The 21,214-nt window shown below is 35.8% G+C and overlaps 1 long non-coding RNA gene across 3 annotated transcripts; it reads right to left on the minus strand.

Moving 5' to 3' along the window:
- Positions 1-1,019: 1,019 nt before the first annotated feature.
- Positions 1,020-20,931, minus strand: LOC110349668 (uncharacterized). Of its 3 annotated transcripts, none has more exons than XR_002395821.2 (4): positions 20,784-20,931; positions 19,425-19,502; positions 3,460-3,549; positions 1,020-1,847 (listed from the first exon to the last, which is right to left on the minus strand). It is a non-coding gene; the product is annotated as an uncharacterized LOC110349668 (long non-coding RNA). The 3 variants fall into 3 exon arrangements; XR_015441217.1 differs by having other exon boundaries at positions 3,431-3,549; XR_015441216.1 differs by having other exon boundaries at positions 20,655-20,931.
- Positions 20,932-21,214: the final 283 nt, after the last annotated feature.

The raw sequence follows: 21,214 nt of genomic DNA on the forward strand, positions 1-21,214 counted from the left end.
ACACACACACACACACACACACAAGCATAGATTATATACTCTATAATTTTGTGAGGAAATTAAAAAGGGAAATTTGAAAGAAGGATTCATTAAAAGTTAATACATATGTGTTACTAAGCAACTAAGTATATGTTTTGCTTAATGAGAATATGTTTTCTTTACTTGAAATCTACATATTGACTAACACTGACTTGGTGTCTGCTAATGACACCAAGCTACAAATCCTGGGCCCCTTTGACAATCTGCCACCCCTGCCCTAACACCGATATAATCGACCCCAGGAGTCAAAACAAAGACAGAATTATCTGTTGGATCAAATTTCTACATCGATCACATCATGTAAACACTGCTATGTCTGTTAAGAGTTTGAAAACAAAATATTACCTCTTTAGGGACTGAGTTTTGATATGAATGTTGTAAGAAGTGTAAACATTTAAACTGATAGCTATATGTATGTGTGTATGTATATTTAAAACATCATTTTAATATGTAGTAAATAATATAATGAAGATATATGTTATCTTAAAAATAATACACATTCTCATTATATTTAAAAGATATGCCATATCTATGTGTTATATATTTATACATAATTATATATTTAAAATAACTGTAAGTGCATGCATATAATGTTGAACTTTTTCATTATGTAATGTATTGATTTGTTAGACAATGTTGAAATATATTTTATGTGCTTATAATCTTTGATAAATTATTTGTTCAAGTATTTTATCTATATTTTAATGGAATTGTTTTCTATTTATTGAGTTTGTAAATTATTTTTATATATGTTCTTTGATGGATATGTTTTGAAAATATTTTTCTGTCATGTTTTCCTTCATGATTTTTCAGAGCAGAAATTTTAAAATTTAAGTTTACTTTATATATATTTTTCTTTTACAGATAGTTTTTCATATCATATTAAAGATACCTTAATTTTCTTTAAGACTAAAAATTTTTATAATTTTAAGATTTACAGTGAACTTCTTGATCAATATTTAGTTACATTTTTGGGAACGATACATCACATAGATCAAGGCTTACTGTTTGCTTTTTAATTTTTACTTGTCAGCAGAGAGTAATAGGGTCTTTTAATACTTCTAGTATTCATTGTAGCATCACCTATTGAACAGATGCTATTTTGCCTTTTAACACTTTTTCATCTTTCAGAAAAATCAGTTGAGCAACTCTTTTCTACCCTACTTCACAATTTAGGTACATACCCTTTCGGTAATTCTGCATTATTTTGATTACTATAGATTTATGATGTCTTGAAATCAAAAAGTGTGAGTCCTTCAAGTTTGCAATTTTTTCAATATCACTTTTGTTATTTTAATCTTTGACTCTTACATAAAATTTATAATCAGCTTCTTGATAAATATAAAAACATTCCACAATTTTTTTAAAAAAAAGAATTTTGGTTTAAATCTGAGGATCAATTTTGGGAGAACTGAAATCTAATTACACTGCATTTTCTGATCTGTGGACCAACGACAGTGCATGTATTTAAGTCTACTCTGATTCTTTTCATCAGGGTGCTGCAATGTCCGAAGCACAGATTCTACATGTATGTTGTTAGGTGGATTCCTAAGTATTTCATGCTTTCAACTGCTGCTATCGTTTGGATCATAAATGCCTTTCAAAGATGCAGGACGCTACTGGTCGTTGGTGCCACCGACAGGAGAAGTGGCCAAGGAAACAGTCGCAGGACCCTGGTCTCTTTTTCTCTTTCTCACCCCGCTGGTGGACTGACAGGGCCTCCTCCGCCATGATCTCCTACCCTGTGGACAGCGCTGTCACAGGCTTCAAACTATGGGCCAAGTGCTTGTAGATCAAAATCTCCAAAACTGAAAGGAAAAAGAAAAAAGAACTTTCAACTTTTTAAGTTATTTTATGGAATGTATTTGTCATTCTAATGGGAAGCTAAGACAGCTACTATTGGAATATTTTAATTTTTAAATTTTCAGCTCTCTATTAATAGTCTGTAAAATGCAATTACTTATATTGGCCAATTTATTGTATTGGCCTTTTATACTAAGCATTTGTTAAATATGTCTATTAGTGCAAAAGTTTTTATTTCTTGTGTGCGATCATTTATGTAGGAATATACTGTTTCTTTTTTTACTAACATACCTTATTGATTGATAAATTATCTCTTTGCACTTCCAGTATGAGAACTTCCAATATGATATTGAAATAGAGAAATGTAAAGTAAATATTTTTGTTTCTCAGAGACTTAGGTAGGGATTATCCTGTCATTCATTATGATACATCAAGTTATTGGTGTTTTCTTCTTGGTCTTCTTGCTAATGATTGACATGATGAATAAATCTAGAAAACTTTCAAATATTTTCTTTGTTTCAAATGAGGTATAGCTCTGTTATTATGATGAACTGTATTAATTGATTTTCACATGCTCGATCATCTCTGCATTCTCAAAATGAATTTTACTTGATAATTATGCACTGTATATATCTATATGATTTAGTAATATTCTCTTCTACTTTCCTTTGATACATGTACCTTTATAGGGACTATTGATGTAATATCCTTTAATGTTAAAGCCTTGTTAGAATAATTCTGAATTTATAAAATAAATTAAAATGTGTGTACACTTTTTATGTTCTAGAAGAATTTTAATTATTTCTTTCTAAACTGGCATGAATCCAAATTAAAGCAATGTGAACTTCATGTTTTTCTTTCTAATATTATTTAACTAAGGATTCAAATTCATTGCTAGACAGAATTTTATTCTGTTGTCTATTTCTTTTTAGTAAGCTCTTTGCTTTTTTATACAACTGAACTATTTCAAGACAAGGATTTATAGTTATAAAATAAAAAAATTATGCTGCAATGTGTATAGTGGTTTTAATTTCATGGATTTTCTTTTTATTAGTACATGTTTATGATACATAATGGCTACTTTCATCATGGGTATTTGATACATGCAGACAACACAACTTAATTCTTATGGCCCCACTCACCTTCCCCTCCTCTCCGTTCATCTCTTGGTCTCCTTTTCATGTGCAAAAGATCTATCCCTCCATTTTCTTTTTAATGTCTTTTATTTTGCTCCTTAATTTATTTATACTTTGGATTTCTTCTATAAGAGAAACCATGTGGTATTTAAGTTTGTGCGTCTGATTTGTTTAATGTAACATTGTGGTTTCAAGGTGAATTCATTTTCCTACCAATAATTGATTCCTCTCTGCAGTAGATTTGTGTATAAATCACATTTTCTTTATCCACCCATTTGTTGATGGACATACAGGCCACTTCCAGGATTTAGCTATTATAATGATGCTGCTATAAAGGTGGGTGTGTGTGTATCACTGTAATATGAAGTCTTTAACTCTTTAGGGAAGATGCCCAGTAAGGGAATAGTGGGTCAAGTGGAATTTCTAGATACAGTTTATGAGGAACTGCTTACTGATTTCCATAGTGGTCACAGTAGTTTACCTTCCCACTAACAATGCTGGAGAGTTTCTTTTTTGTCACAGCTTTGCCAGCACTTGTCCTGGGCTGAGCTCCTGTTGACAGTCATTCTTTCTGAAGTAAGATAAAACATCAATGTTGTTCTAATTTCTATTTCTCTTATAGCCAACAATGTTCAACTTTTTAATGTATTTATATGTACAACAAAGGAAACTACCAAAAAACTCAAGACAGAACCTATAGAATTAGAAAAAACATTTTTGTCTGCTACACTTTGAACAGAGAACCAATATCTAAGACATATAAAGAACTCAAAAAGTTAGACACCCTCAAAATGAAACACCCAAATAAAGATAACTGAAATGAATAGAAACTTCTCAGAAGAAGAAGTTCAAGCTGTCCATCTGGTCACTGTATTTTTTGTTTGAGTCTTCTTCCTTTAAGAAGAAAGTTATTGGTTACATTGAATGAATCTATTTTAGTTTCACATTTTACATAAAGTCATTATTTTACCATTCCAAGAAAGAAGTCTTGCAAACATATCAGTAACTTCATCCTTCCTCACTGACATTTATGTTATTATATCAAAGGTATCACATCAACATAAGATCTCCTACTAAATAATGTTACCATTTTTTGCTGTCAAAAACTATGTATAATTTAAAGATTTATAGGTAGAAAAATAGACTTGTATGGGTATAATTTCTGTTATTTTGCCCTTTCTATTCTGAAGCTCTACGTTTCCCTCTGGTATAATTTTCCTTCAATTTAAAGGAATTATTTTAGTATTTCATTTTTCACATCAGTCTGCTGGAATTCAATTTTCTAAATTGTCCTTTATCTAACAATGCCTTTATATTGTGATCATGCCTGGATGAAATTTCCAATGGGATATGGGATTCTGGGTGAGCAGTTCTTTTCATTCATAACAATAAAGTATTTCCTACTCTTTGTTTTCTTATAGATCCTGCTAAGAAATCTATTTGTTTGAAACATTGCTTTACTATAAGTGCAGTGTCCTATTTCTCTAGTTCCTTCCAATAATTTTCTTTTAATTCTGTAATTGCTAATTAGGATGTGCTTCTGCATTGTTTTCTTTAAGTGATAGTCTTTAGGATCTCTGAGCTATTTGAATCCTCAAATTTATATCTCTCATGATATTTGGACAGTTTTATGCTTCTTGTTACTTTTTCAAAACTCTTCTGCACTCCTTTCATGTGGGATGACGTGGTAAGGCTGAGAGTAGCACTCTGAGGTGGGGCAGCTCTTTGGAGTCAAGCACACAAGCAAAGAAAATGAAAAGCCACTTTGCCCCTACTCAGCTGGTATTTTCCACCTTGACTACCCTCTGCATTCTTTCTGTTTGCTTTACTTGACAGAGTTTTCAGTAGTTGTTTTGTGTTTTGTGTAGTTTCATCTGCAGTAGTTTGGAGACATTAGGTGTGGCAAGTGCTCTCATTGTCCTGAACTAGAAGTCATCATCATTTTCCACACAGTTGTCTGAGATTCTTTTGAAAACTATGTCTTAGATTTTGTCATTCTTTGGCATAAAATTCTTGAACTGCTTCTTGTTCACAGGTAGTATATGGCCTTGTGTTTAAAGTAGCCCATCTTGCCAGCTGCACTCTTCTTCAATCACCTTGCTGTAATCACATAAACTTAAACATAATAAAAGAACTGTAGCAAGGAGTGACTTTCCTGTCACAAGACCTTTGTGCTTATGGTCCTTTTTATATGAATTTTTCACTTATGTCTCTCTGTGATTATTCCTTTTTTTCCCTCACATGTCAATGCAAGTGTCTTCCTCACACAAGCCCTGTAAGCACTCAGGCTGAGGTGACTCCTCTATCTTTCCTGTACTCCAGCTACAGTATATTCTGTATGCTATCATTTGAAGAACTGAAAACACTATTACAGTGTTTGAACTGATCTCTGTATGTATTTCATACAATTGTCCTCTCTGTAATAGGAGCTACCATGGAGCACATAACTTATTTTGCTGAACCAGCTGGGTGTCCAGTGAATGTATATCAGTGACAACAGGGCCTGACCCATTGTTGGTACTCACTAAACAAGTATGTGACAGCGGAAGATGAAGAAGTTTATCGTGTGTGCAGGAGAGTCTCTCCTTCATACCAGGAATGCAAGGTTTATTATAGCAACCCACAGTGCCACTGGGGGTCTCTCTGGAGATAAGGCCCAATAGGCTAAGGTATAAGGCCTTGTGATTCTGAAGAACTGCAGTGGAATCCAAGCATTGGGACTTCTTCCTCCCAAAATAATTGGAGCTTCTCGCACAAACTCATTGGGTTGCTGATGATAATTTGAGGGAATCATTTTAACAATGGTTATCACTCAATAACCACGGTAACATACAGAATTATTTTCTTTTAAGTTTACCTCTGTTGTGGGCATACCTTGCATAAATCTCATAGGCTGAAACGGGAGACCCCCCCCCTTCAATTAGTACTTGAGGCTGTAGCTCCCACTGTCTCAGGATGTGACTGCATTTGGACCAAGGGGATTTAAAGAGTCAATGAAGTTTAATTGAGGTTATACACATAGGGCCTAACCCAATCTGAATGGTGTAATTACATAGAAAGACATAGAAAGGTATACACAAATGCTTAGAGGCGAAAAGTGTGCAAAGAGGCACAACCTTGTAAAGAAGGGGTAAAGAAGGCAGCCGTATGCAAGCCAAGGAGAGGCTTCAGAGGAAACAAACCACCAGCACCACAATGTTGGATTTTTAATCTCCAGGATGGTAAGGCAACAGATTTCTTCTGTTTACGTTTGTGTCTTTTTGTCATGGAAGCCAAATCAAATTGATGAGTGGAGTGCTTCTATAACAAGAATGTGAAAATGTAGAAGTGTCTTTAGAATCGGAAATCGGTAAAGTTGGAAAAGTTTGGAGGTGTATGACAGGAAGATGAGATTGCATGGAAGAGGTTGTTGGTAGGAATATTGACATGAAAACTCAAGGGCTTAGAAGTAAATAAGGAGCATATTATTAGGAATTATATGAAAGATGATTCTTCTTATAAAACGATGAAGAATCCCCTCAGTTATGCTCTAGTGTTGTATGGAAAGTAAAAACAGTAAGTAGCAAAACTTTGTGTTTAGCTGAGGACATTTCTTAGCAAAGTATCCAGAGGTCAGGCTGGTTACTCCTTGCTAATTCTATTAAAACACGGGGATCAGACATAAATAGATGGAAATGTTGAGAAAAAAGGAGTCCAAACTCGAATATGTGGCAAATTCTTAGTAATGAATCAGAGAGAAAGAGGGGGGGGGGAGAGGGAGGGAGAGAGAGAGAGAGAGAGAGAGAGAGAGAGAGAGAGAGAGAGAGAAAGGAGGAGGAGAATAAGGAGGGAAGGAAAAGACAAAGAAGGGAAGGGGAGGAGAGGAGAGGGGAGATATTGTGGAAAGAATGAAGAATGGCTGGAAAATCACTTGATGAATAGAACAGCATGGATGTGACTCCTGCATCCAACTAGGCATTTGTTTCTTCAGTAGCCAGGAATAGATACTGGCTCCTAGGAGCAGAAATGTTGTCAGCTTATACTGAAAGGAACATGATTGAACAAAATGGAAAGAGTATCAGATTTCTTGTTATCCCTTATGACCATGAATCATTAATCTTGGTAAGTCAACTTGACTTGATGAAGAAATTTCTAGCAGATCATAAAGCTCATTTTCGGGTGTGTTGTGGATGTTTCTAGAGATGCTTGGCATGCAGACCAGTAAATCATGAGGGAGAGAACCCATGCTGATTGTGGGTGTCACCATTCAGTTAGGCAGCCTGGGGAGAATGAAAAGGGAAGAAGAGGAAGTCTGCTGGACTGTTTGAAAGCTCTGTTCTAATTGAGCAGGCATGTATTTGCTGCTGTTTCCTACAGACGTCAGATTCCATTTTCTTCAGCCCTCCAATGCATTGCAGCATTTCTGCGGGGAGCTTCCAGGTCTGCTAATCTCATATTGGCACTGCATCCTTGAACCCTCTTATTCTCGAGCTTCCACCTTCTTGGACTAAGCAGCAATCACGTCCTCTGCCTCTCCAGGGTGCATGAGGTCAATGTGGACTCTTCTACAGCCGATTCTACCTAATAATTTCACCTCATAACTAGCTGTTCTTCTAGAGGATCCCAATTCCCCAACCAATTCAGCTCTCAGACAATTTTCTGTATTAGTCAGCTTTCCCATTGGTGAGACAAATTACCCCATACCTACAAATTAAAAGGGAAGTTTATTTCACTCATGGTTTCAGAGGATTCAGTCCATGGCTGACTGGCTTCAAGGAGGGAATAGCATAGTGAAGGGATGTGGCATAGCAGTGATGCTAAGGTCTTTGTGACCAGGAAGGAGAGCAGAGGAACAGAACTGGAGTGGAAGGTGTGTAGAACAGACATAGACACCAAGGTCATGCCTATGTAACCCAACCAGACACAACCAGGTATGCGCATTGCTAGTCCTTTAGGCAGCTCCCAAGCCAATCCAGTTGACAATCTAGCTCAACTGTCACACATTATAATGAAAGCAAACAATGATCTCATGAGCAAAACTATTCTTTTCTGCTTTTCAGAGGAAGGTACATCTCGGGAGACTCACAGCCTCCAGTATAACTGCTTTGGTTGAAGCCACTCAGTCTCTGATATTTTGCTATTGCAGACACCAAAATCTAATAGATTAAATTGTGCCTTCAAAAATAATTTTTCCAAGTCCATCCCTTGGTTCTGTGAATGTGATTTTATATGGAAATCAGTCTTTGCAGACACCATTACTGTTAGTAGTGAGATGACATCATACTGAGTGGATATTCGTTCACTGAGATAAAATCAGAGAAGACTCAGAGACACATGAACGAAGGCCAAGTGAAAACAGAGGAAGAGTTTGTAGCTGTGCTCCCATGGGCAAGGAATACCAAGTACAGCTCAAAGCTGGTCAAATCAGGAGCCATGATCTCTTAGAGGCCTTGTAGGGACGATGTTCCTGTTCTTGATATACTTCTGATCTCAGGCCTAGGAGAGAATACATTTCTGTTGTTTTAACTTGTAGTAATTTGTCATGGCCACCCTAGGAAACTAAGACATGTTTTCTGAGGTTATGCAATTGTCCGTGCAAATCCAAATCTGAGTTTTAGTCTATTTGAAGTTAAGACCTCATTCCCACCACTGCATGGCACAGCCTTGGGCTTAGCTTTTGTAATGCAGGTCCAGGTGACAATTCTCCAGCTTCCTGGAGGGACAGAACTTGAACAATAGGAGATCAATTCCCATACTTATCTATATTTTTGTTCAACCTCAGTGCTAAAGAATGTGAGCAAACAAAAGAGAAAGGCATGGTTTATTTTCTTAGTACTGCCAGTCCAGTGGTGAGAACAAAGTACAGATAAATATTTGAGAAACATGCAATTATTAACAGTGTTATTATGTTATTGATAATTATCACTATAAAGTATAGGAATGCAGCAATAAGAATGATAGAATACATGAGGCTATTGATGGAAAATTTACACCAAAGCAGGGTTTTTTACTATATCATTCAGACTTTTAGATTCACCCTTCAGTACAAAATTAGCCTTTGAGCAGAATCTGGCTTGACCTAATAGTTTAAACTGAGATTGGTTTGTGGAGCAGGAATGCTGGAGGCACAGGTTAAGAACCCTTTTTATTTTATTTTATTAGAGACTAGAAAGAAGGAAATCAAATAGCCCACCCTTAAAATATGTAGGCATTTCCAGCTGGGAGTTGTTTAAACTGTGGCTGAGTGAAGCTTAATGATATTCAACTGGACAGTACTTCAAGATGAGGGTCTGATGTAAACGACAACAGAAACATGGGCTGTCAGAGCCCTAGGATGCCCTTGGGTTGTCCTCAGGGTAGGCAAGATTTTGCTACTCTCAGATCTCTCTTTCTCACAGCTTCCAGAGTGATCTTTCTAAAGCAGAAATGTCACCAGTTTTCACCACTGATTAAAACTTTTGGCTGTCCACCCACTGTCTCTGAGGCAGGGTCCAATTCTTTTCCTTGACAGTGAAGTAGCCTGTGAGATTGATTTTTTTTCCAGCTATATTTTCTGCTGCAAACCCCATCACCATTTTTCCTGCAAGAATGCCCTCCCAAATCCGATGCATTCATCCCCCCCCACATACACACAAATGAACACAAATGTGCACACACACAGACACACTCAGACACACACACCGTTTTGTTTCATTCCTTCCTCTCCTTGCTGTGTCCTTACCTGAATTTCACATGCTGTTATCATCCCCAACATTTTCCTGTATCATATCCAGACTTACTGCACTGCAATTACTTTTCAACCTATGTACTGCCCACTCACATGATCTTCAGTGTCTGATTTCATATCTTATCAACTACTTCCAACAGAAAAAGGGCACTGTGTGATAATTGACTTATGCGATTTCACCTTAAGAGGCCTGGAGGCCTGGATGCTCCAGCAAAGAGCCCCAAAATCACCAGACAGATGAGTGAGGTCACTTTGCATCATCCATTTGGAGCCCAGACCCAGGATGATGGCAGCCGTAAGATTGCTCAAAGGAAAGTCCAACAGAAGAACTTTCTTTCTGAATGTAGCCTGGATTGCTCTTCATTTTAACACAATAGAGTATCAAATTCTGTATTTTTATTTGAGGTAAAGTCACCAATCCATTATGCTAGTTAGAAAGGCAGTATTGCCCGGTGGTCATCTCCAGAATCTGTTGTGTATGCATCCTGCAGTTTTGGTCTAAACTCTTCTTCCCACAGGGCTATGTGATCTTGGGTAAGTTGTTTCATCTTTCCACACCCTGGTTTTATTAGTTTTATCTATAAATGTAGGTAAATATCACAAAGAAACTCTCATAAGGTTGTATTAAACACACACAGATATACATGCCCCAAACACACACATACCTGCACACATATACCTCTATATAATTTGAGGTCATATCAGCTATGTATGTGTGTGAAGTATTATTAGTGTTTACTATTAGTACTATCATGTATTACCACCAATAAATTCTTAAATTTCTTAGATTTTAGAAGGAGGTACTAAAGCATAGTGACTCAACTATGACTGAAAAAAGGTTACTTATATTGAAACAATAGTCTGACTTGCATTGTCTTTGCGATAAATTTCCCTTCTCTGTAAAATGTATCCTCACTATTAGAAACACAGCGAAGCAAATATGCTATTTTCTAGTGTTATGAGCCTTGTCCATAATAAGTAATCAATAGATAGAAGGGTGGAACAGTGTTCCCAGTGGCTGTGGACTAACCCAGTTCTCCCCTCTTCCTTTGCTGACAGTTCTCAGGAATAACTGTAGGTTGTCCTGGAGATGCACATTCCCCAGGTAGGGAGGAAAGACTGCCTGGCAAACTCACGGCCTTGCTCCTTTCCCTCCTGGAGAAGGTGACATTTTGGGATATACTTGGATGACTCAGCAGAGCTTGGCCTGTGTCCCTCTGTCCCCTGGAAGTAGGATCCCCTTCAGAGTTTCACACTGTGGGGTGTCTGATGCAGGGTGGCTGCCCTCAGAGGGCCCCTTAGTGGAGCGAATGAAGCAGTGTGGTTAGGACTCCAATCATCTCAAGGACTTCTCCTGGGTCTTGAGGACCCAGCTTGCAATGGGTCATGGGTGTCTCCTGTGCTTTGCTGCCCATCTGTAAGTAATAAACTCACTTCGGATAACTTGTGGTATATGAGTGCCCTCTCATAATGGATACTGATAGGTAGATAACCAGTTTGGTGAGTCTGCTGAGGAGTGTTATAGTCAAATATTCTCATAACATTTTCTTTACTCATTTAGAATACCAGTTTCCAGTCCATATATAAAAGACATGTGATCACAAGCTCTATGTCACTTGATCTTAGCTGCATCTCTGTAAAACAGGGAATCATAAACTCATTATAACAGTGAGAAAACTATAGATGGAGGTAGTAAAGAACATTTGAATGGTCACTGTTTCAGTTACTTTTCTCATTGCAGAACTGAAATACCCAACAGCCACAAGTTAAGGGAAGAAAGCTTTATTTAGCTCAAGTTTGTAGAGGTTTCAGTCCATACTTGGCTGGCTCCAAGGCAGGGTATCATGGAAGACTAGCATCACAGAGGAGAAATAGTTCATGGCAGGCAGAAGGCAGCAAATCAGGAGAGGACTACAGCTCTGTCTAACCCCTGTATTTTATCCAGGGCGGGTAGCACCCACACCCTTAATCCTGGTGGCCTTGATCCTAGCATTGCACATTGAGTCAATCCCAGTATCACATGCTCTAGATCCAGCCACCTCTGAAAAAGCCCCACCTATGACAACATGAGGCTTTGGGGGGACATCTAGAAACAGATATAACAGTCACATATCATAACAATGATAAGGCTGGAATCAAAGTTTAGATTACAGAACTGGAGCTACAGTTCCTTACTCAGTGACAGAGAATGTAACTGGCTTGTGGAAGACCCTGTGCTTGATCCCTGTCATCATGAAAAAATAAAATAAAAAGTAGAATGTAGCTCTGTTGACCCCCAAAGTTTATACCTTTTTGTACCATCAATCTGCTAAAAGAAACTCTGCTTCCTATGACACTAAGGAAATTTAGAACCTAGTGTCTAATGCCTGCATTTATCAATTACTGGTTTGTTGTCTGAGTTGACATTGTTTTGAATACAAATTACATGTCATCCAATTGAAGGAACATTCAGGACCAAAGGATATTATTGTGAGAGCAACTCAAAGTCCAGATGTCTAAAAGCTCTAATAAAATTTAGAGCAATACCCTCAAACTCCATATACATCAGAATCACCTGAGTGACCTGTAAACCTGTAAATTCTGGGGCTCAGTTCCCCAAGATTCTAGTTCTGGATACCTAAGGTGGAGTCATCAGATAATTTTTATTTCTGTTTTCATTGTGTTCCCAGAAAACACTACTTGTATTGGACTCAGGACCATACTTTGAGAATTAGAAGAATACTTTAGAATTAGAAGAATTAGACCATACTTAGCTGTCTTAGAAGCAATTAGGTCAGCTCAGTCATTTCAAAAATTAAAAAGAAAATAAGGAAATGAGTTGAGACATTAAGTACTGGACGTTACCTGAATTATTGTGAAATTGCTTTGTACACAAGAACCCTGCTAAGGACTCTTAACAAATACATCGACATGGAGGAAGTAAAGCCATGGGCCTGGCCAGAACAAGAATTGGAACACAGTGACACTGCAGCAAATGTCTTAGTCCTTTGCTAGCCAGGATTCTAGAACTGGCTTGGACCTTCAGCATAGTCTCTAGCTGATGAGAAGGGCTACATAATTTTGTACACTATTTCTTTTTCTCACTCTGGCTGCTCTTCAGAAGTAGTTTATCCCCAGAATGGATTCAGGACATCTGAGCACATGCCTGTTTGTAGTCCCGAGGGACACTGGAAAGGCGGGGTGTGTCAAGTAATGCATCTCAGCCTCCAGAGCAGTCAGAAAGTTGTTCCTTATTCTCCTTCCTGTAAGATCCCCAGAAGAGCACAGTAACTGGATCTAGACATTCCAAATTAAAAAGGAAGCTACTTTTTTTCTCTTTCACTTTACTGCTTTCATTATTTTATTAGGTAAACCCAAGTCAGGAATATTTTTGGATATGTTTCTGAGCTGAAAAACTGCTCAGAAAAAAGAGGGTTAATTTATCTGTTGTCAAGTTTACAAGAATATTTTCTACAAATCTATGATAATAGTCAAAATTTGAGATGATTTCTTGTTAAATGCATTTGTTTTGTCTTTGTGGTCAAATCAAGGAGTTTCCTTTAATTTATGTCAAAGAGGAAGTCTCTGTTTCCAGAAAAGACGTGATTTCAGAAAGAGGAAAGACTTTATGTAAAAATGCTGTTTACCTCATTAATCATTTTTATTAAGAATCTTCTTGAACCAAATGGAATGGCCTGTTATGTGAGGAAAGGCTAAACCTCTAAATCTAGCTTTAATGGTGATAAAACATATTATTTATATTAACAACCCTAAGGTTATCTTTTATGTGCATACAATGGTTGTGCTGATCTGCTTTCAGGACATAATAATCCATATTTTCCATTCAGCAAGGTGTCTTATTCATTTAAATTTACTGCATATATTTACAATTACATATCAGCAGTGAATACAGCCTAAATTGCCAGGTATAACACTAAAAACATGAACCTAAATTAGCAGGGAGGCTAAGTATAAAAGTGACTGTAATGAATGTGTGTGCATGCAAGCATAGATCAAGGTTCATCTCGGATGCTCCGGGTTCTGGTTCTAGTCTTTCCTTTCATTAGTGTGTGACAGTGGCCTTGGGGAAAACATTCTGTCTCCCCTGAAAAATCCTGGAGATCTCATTTAAATGGAGAATTTTTATGTTTACTAACTCACCTATACTGTTCCTTCCCATGGAGGTTAAATGTTTAAGAGAGAAGAAATATGTGAGCAACTTATTGTATCCATGAAATAAGTAATTTATTCATGATATTTACAGCTTCTTCACTGAAATATGATCAGCATCCACTGTCTCAGATTTAAGGTCATGGCAGTAAACAAAACAAACTCCATGTAGTGTGTATGGTGTAACCTATAGAGACAATGGAAAAATTAGAGAAATAATCCAGAGTTCTGAAGCGAAATATGAATAAAATGGAATGGCTGGGGGATTGCAGGATCAGTGAAGTTAGAGGTAAGGATCAGATAGATGAAAGTATATTTAATAGAATGAGAGATGACCCGGACTTTTCGGTGAAGAATAGCAGAAGGCGGCAGAGTGCATACAGAATATCTTGTCAGACTGCGAAGAATTCTTCTGTTCAAGCATCTGGTTATGAAAAGCTTTCTATGTGTAAATGGTAAGAAACATACCCAAGAAAGAATAGTAGTCTCTAGATACCTCAAATTAAAGGGGTTTAAAATAGAACATGAGCCCGTAATTCACGAAGAAAGCCAAAACTATGTGAATTACACAATTGACCCCTTTTACATAAATCTAAAGGAAAGGTTAGGGTATACAGTTCAGAAAGTTTCCATTTGTACAGTGCCCCCTAATGATGTATGTTGCTATCCACCTTCCCTTTAAATGTTTAGCAATGACACTGATGTCAGTTGTCTTCATTATCACTTGTTAAATGAGGATGTTAAAAAATTTCCTGAACTGAAACATTTCCAAAAGGTACACAATCAGAATTTCTCAAGCAGAAAATTGTGCTCAACCTTAAAACTCTGTATTTTAAAAAATATCCTGTTTTATTTTGTAAGTAGATAAAACTAGGGGCAATATTTTTAAGCTCAGTGTCTATCCTTGACCTTGGATTCCATCCAAGGTTATTTCTAGTTAATACCCATCTCCTATAATAGGGAATCCTTCAATAGAGTAAGACAGTAATGTGCCCGGCACACTCGGTGATAACTTGACAATAAATATGACAACCACATCCTACATGTCCACAAGACATAAAGCTTACAATGTGTGATATTCTACTTACTCATTAAAATTATTCAACTATTATCATTCCTAATTTATAGGTGAGAACATGTAAGGCCTAAAGAACCTAAACTGATCAAGTTGAGACAATAGGGCATTTTGTGTATATATTTTTATGCTTGTATATTCTACATAATTAAGAATGATATAAGGATTTTAGTTCAATTTTTTCTTTGGCTATAATTGTTATGATTATTTAAGGAGTTAGTGTGAAAACAATGAAGACAATCAACAATATTTTAATTGATGTTTTAACACAAGTTCTTACTAACTGGGTGATTATGGGTCCATCATTTTGCTCTCCTGTGCTTCATACCAACTTCAATATTTATTTTAAGGTTTAAACAGGATAAAGAATATGAAGTATCTAATACACAGCATGAACACTGAGGCGGAATCAATGGGAACTTAATTTTCAAAGTATATATGCATTTATAATTAAACAAAAATTCTATCTCTATTTTTCAAAGCTGTGTTGGGAAGCACATCACAATGAAACAGTTAGGCTCCTGACTTTAAAGCTACACAAATCTTATTTAAAGACTTCTACTGTGTACTCTCTGGGTGAACTTGAACTCCATTTCACATTTGTAAATTTGATTGAGCCATAATTTCTCATTCACAAGCTGCTTTTATTATTGAATAAGGCAACACAGGCAAATTATATGGTACTGTACCTTGAACAGATAAAATACTCATAATTTCAGTATACTAAATCTCATCTGATAGACAAGGGAGGTATAATCTGCTAAATAAGACTGAATGAGACAGTTTAGATATTGGAAGCATCTGGATGTAACTAGAGTCTAGACTTGAAGGTGGATGCCTTGCTAGAGATCGTATAGAAGGCAGACTATACATTTCTAACACTTGTCTCTTCACAGAAACATCAATTATTTGCATAACTATCCATGAAGGAAAAAACCTTCATAAGAGAAAAGGAAGTCAACTAAGGAATTTTAGCATCTGAGTGAACTGGAAAAAGTTGAGAAAAAGTTAAAGAAGGAAGGACATTTTCTCATTCTCTCTAGCTCAGGCAGAAGGTGTAGAAAGATACCTTACCTGGGGAAAGGAGAGTGAAGCAAACACCAGACCTTGCTGGAGACCACTGCACCAGGCCCACTCCACAAACCTTGTCATCAGCCCAGCCTCCCACTGTAGGGACTGCTCTGCCCAAGCATCACAGCCTTTTGGCCCCAGGGTATGGACTTGTGTCTGTGACCCCAAGATAAGGGTCAGCCCCACAGAATCAGGCTCCAAGCCAGCTTCAATGCTAGTGTGTCCTCTGTAGACCCAGTTTCCAGGGCAGTTTGTGTAGATCTAAGCAGAGGACACTGTTAGCAGCAGGCCACCTTCCATGCATAACCCAGGCTCCACATTTTTCCTGTACTAGGTGGGCTCCTGTGGACCCTGGTTTCAAGTGGCCTCATTGGACTCATATTCGAAGTCTGCACATGTGTACCCAGTTATCAGGGCCAGCCAAGTGTACCTGTTGATAGGCCAGCACCCGAAGACTCAGTCAGCAGGTTTGTACCTGTAGATACAATTACCAAACCTGCTACAGGCACCCCAGTGGAGTTAGACTCCAAGCCTCCCCTCAGACTCAGGCAGCAGTCCTCCTATCTGAGGACACCAGGAGTAAGCCCGTGAGGGATTGTCTATCCCTAACAAAGTTAGTGTGTAAAAACTGATAGTTGCCTGCTTCTTCAGGTGTGAAAACACAAATGTAATGGTACAAAGATCACAAATAAAAACAGTTTGGTATGACCACCGATAAAAGAGGATGGGACACCAGTAACCAACACTGCAGAAATGGAAATATGAAAATTGCATGGCAGAGTTCAAAATGATCAATTTGAAGCAGCTCAAGGAGCCACCAAATCAACAGATCTCTATTTTTTTATATCTAACTAAAATAATTAGGAGAATAATACTTGAGGAAAAATAGCAGTCCAACATATAGACAGAAATCATAAAAAGAGCTCAATGGAAATTCTGTTCTGGACTTGTACATAGTTACTGAACCAAACAATTCCACAGAGACATTTAATAGAATCAATCAAGCAGAAGGAAGAATAAGTGAGTTTGAGAAGATATGATTTGAAATTATGTAGTTAAAGGGACACAAAGTTAAAAGATTGAAATAATGATGAAAGCATTTGTGACTCATGGGGCACCATTTTGTGAGCTATTTTATACATTATGAGAGTTTGACAATAAACAGAGAAATGAAAAGGAGACAAAAACTTATTGAAAGAAATAGTGATAAGGAATTCAACAAATCATGAAAGGGAATTAAGTATCCAGATCCATGAAGCTCAAAACTGACAAATAGATTAATATAGAGATATTTTCACTGAAACACATTGTAATTCAAGTACTCAAAAGTGAAAAACAAAGTGAGACTTTTAAAAGCACAAGAGAAAAACAGCTCATCTGATATGAAGGAACACTTACAAAACTGTCTGTGGATTTGTTAGCAAAATCCTTGCAGAACAGTAGAGTGTGATGACCAATTCAAAGCCTTTCCAAATTTTAAATTATTAAACAAAAGAACTGCATCCAGCGAAGCTGTCCTCCATAAGTGAAGTAGAGACAAATATATTTTCAAACAAAAATTATAAAATTTTGTCATCATTAGAGCTTACTTCCAAGAAATTCTACATGAAGTTCTTTAATTGGAAAAGGACATAATTAAAAACTTGAAAACTTGTGAATTAACAGAGCTATAAATATAAGAATGAACTCATATTCATAATATTGTAATGACAGTGTATAAGTTGCTTCTAAAAATAGTATAAAAGTTAAAACAAAATTATTAAATATAACTACATAAAATATAATAATATTTAACACATGATATTTAAATGGCATAAATTATGACAAATAATATTAAAAGATACAGAAAGAAGTTAATGTGTGATGTTTTATTATTAGCAATTTAAACTAGGCAGTTATAACTATTCTGTTTTATTTAAGTCTCGTGAAGATCTGAATGAAGAAACATTCAGTAGATAGATAAAACATAAAGAATAAATTCATGTTATGGCATAGATTTCTCAATTCTTGGTGATGGTAAGGAAAAAGAAACTTAAAATATTTTGAAAGCAATAAAGTAGTAATAAATTGTTACCTATTGATAATTACTTTAAAGGCAAATGCATTAAAATTTCCAACATACAAATAGTATCTGAAATAATAAGACCCAACTATACATTGCCTTTAAGACACTTACTTCATACTTAATGATGCATATAGAGTAAAAGAGATGGAATGGAAAAAGACATTCTTATCACAGTAACTGAAAGAGATCAACTTTGCCTGTGTATCAGACCAAAATAGATTGTATCAAAAGCTATCACCAGGGACAAAGAAGGTCATTATATAATTGTCCACTAGTCAATTCATTAAGATGCCATCATAATGATAAATAAGCATCCACTGTTGAACTATTTAAAATATGTAGCAAGTATTAACAGAACTGAAAAAGAAATAATGAGCAATAAATATATTAGAAGACTTAAATATCTTACTTGCAATAATGGAGAGATAATTGAGACAGAAAATTAAAAAGAAAAACAGTAGACTTAAACAACGCTATAGAATAAATGGAACCAACAGAAATATTCAAAGCATACCATCCAACAAAAACAGAATACTTATTCTTCACAAGTATACACAGAATGTTCTCAAAGATAAATACTATCATAATACAAAACAAGTTCTAATATAATTTAAAACATTCAAATTACATAATCTATACCAACAGTATAAAACTAGAAAGTAATAAAGGAAAACTTAGAAATCTCACAAATATTTAGAAATTCAGTAATGCAATCTTGAATAAGTAATGAGACAAAGAAGAAATTAAAAGAGAATGATTTAAAAATTTTTAGATGAATGAAAATAGAAGTAATACTTGCCAAACCAATGAGTTGTAGCTGTAAAATTCTAAAAGGAAAGTTTATAGAAATAAATACATGCCTTAAGACAAAAAAAGATTTCAAATACACAAGCTTACACTACAACTGAAGGAAATTTAAAAAAAAAAGACCAAACTAATGTCAAAGTAGAAGAAAGAAGGAAATACTAAAGAAAGGAGCAGAAATAAATAAGAGAATGATAATCAAAATAAAAATAGAACAGATCAGTTACACTGAGTTGGCTTACTGCAATGATTAATGAAATGTCAAATGTTTAGCTAGACTAAGAAAGAAAGACTAAAATGATAGTATAAATGTAACAGTAGACATCAGAGCTGGAAATACAAAGATCATAAGAGACCACTATGAACCACAAACAAATCCACCAACAAACTGGATGATCATGGAAAATTTCTTGGAAACATACAACTTAAAAGAAAGTATAAGAAGAAATAGAAAATATAAGCAAACCACTACAGAATGAGATCATAAGAGTAATGAAAAATATTCCAAGGGGAAAAAACTCACAATGTGATGGCTTCATTGGTGAATTCTTCATATAAAGAAGAACTGATACTAACCTGAAAAATCTTCCAAATTTGAAGAGGTGATCAATTTCAAACTCATTTTTCAGAACCACATTGCTGTAATAGTAAAGGCTATCAAAGGGGAAATGAAAGAGAAAATTATAGGTCAATATCCCAAATAATAGAATTTTTAAAATCCTCTATGAAATTCCAATGAATTTATTTAACATTACATTAAAAGTAACATTCATTATTATCAAGTAGGATTTGTTGCCATGATGGCTCAAGATATGCAAATCAAATGAATGATAAAAAATAGAATGAACATTACCAGAAGTAACATTAAAAGAATTAACAATTACATTCCTATTTCACATTATCTACTATCCATTTTTTATTTACACATGTGTGTCCTATTTATTTCACTTAAGAGTGTGGCCTCAATGTGCATCCATTTAGCTATAAATGTCTCTAGTTTCTTATTCCTTATGGCTGAGCAGTACTCCATTTTAATTCATAAAACAACAACACATCTTTAAACAGGTGCAGAGAAAAAAGAAAAATTGAACAGCTTTTCTGATAAAAAATGAAAAAGAATTATAGGAAATGAAACACAATTTAATACAACCATATAAGACAAACCCTCATCATACTCAATGATTAAAAGTCAAAACTTTTTTACAAAATCAAGAAAAAGAAAAGATGTAAACTCCATGTTCATCCAATGTAGTTTTTGAATTATTAGCCAGAAACATTAAGCAAGATGAATAGTAAGAGATATCCAAGTTGAAAGAAAGAAGTAAAATTGCTTTTATGGTATATGGAAAGATCTCTGTTTGGAAACCCTAAAGGAAACAAATAAATGAAAAAATTAAAAACCCTATTAAAATTAATAGATCTATAAAACTGTAGAACACAAAATTTAAAAAATATCCCCTGTGTTTCTGTAAATTAACAACAATCAGAATGTAAATTAAGAAATTGTTGATTTTTATTTTTAATAAAGGTCTCTCTTGAGGGAGATCTGGAACCCCGGAAAGCACTTTTAAGACTTTTAAAGAAAGAAAAGGAGACAGCCTGGGGGACGAGCAGCAGTTTATTCCTCTGCACTATTCGACCATCACAAAGGGAAGAAGCAAGGCTTTTATACATGGAGGAAAGCAGCTTAGTTATTCTGGCTATCGTCTTTCTGATTTTAACCTCTGGTGACAAATGACTTTAAGTGACTCCTAAAAGCTACAGGCGAATTCACAAGTCCCCTGTTTCCGTTCACCAATCCCGTACATCAAAGAGCACACCGCAGCCCTCTTCTTATCAGATGGTACCAAGAGAGCAGGACGATCTCAGCCAAAACAAGCCCACCGGCCCACCATAAGCATCACAGATGTGCATAGCGAGTCGTATCTCTCTTACCACCCGTAGAGTCATTGGGTCGCGGTCCTCTGATCCCAGAAAATGGTAAATAAGAAAACTAGGAAAACCTGTTTTTCTCCCATGAGACTTCCACAAGGTCTCTTAAAGTTTTCTGGCATTCTTTTAACAAACAGACTTGTGGAATTTCCCAGAAACTTAATTTTCTTAGTTAACAAACTTCTTGTGATCTATTCTTACAACTAGATAGCTGAATTCTACCATTTCCCACAAGAAATAATCTCATTTATAATAATACCAAAAATAATAAAATGCTTTCTAATACATTGAACCAGGAAGTTAAAAGATCTATACACTGAAGACCATAGAACATTGATAATCAAATATTGAACATGGAACACTGAATAACCTAGGAAAATTTTCTAGAAAAATTGATAAGTGGTATTGAAAATCTTAATATCCACATGATGTAG

The sequence above is a fragment of the Heterocephalus glaber genome, unplaced genomic scaffold (assembly GCF_053883595.1).
Source record: "Heterocephalus glaber isolate CG9 unplaced genomic scaffold, H.glaber_assembly_v1.0 deba00001509, whole genome shotgun sequence".
NCBI lineage: Eukaryota > Metazoa > Chordata > Mammalia > Rodentia > Bathyergidae > Heterocephalus > Heterocephalus glaber.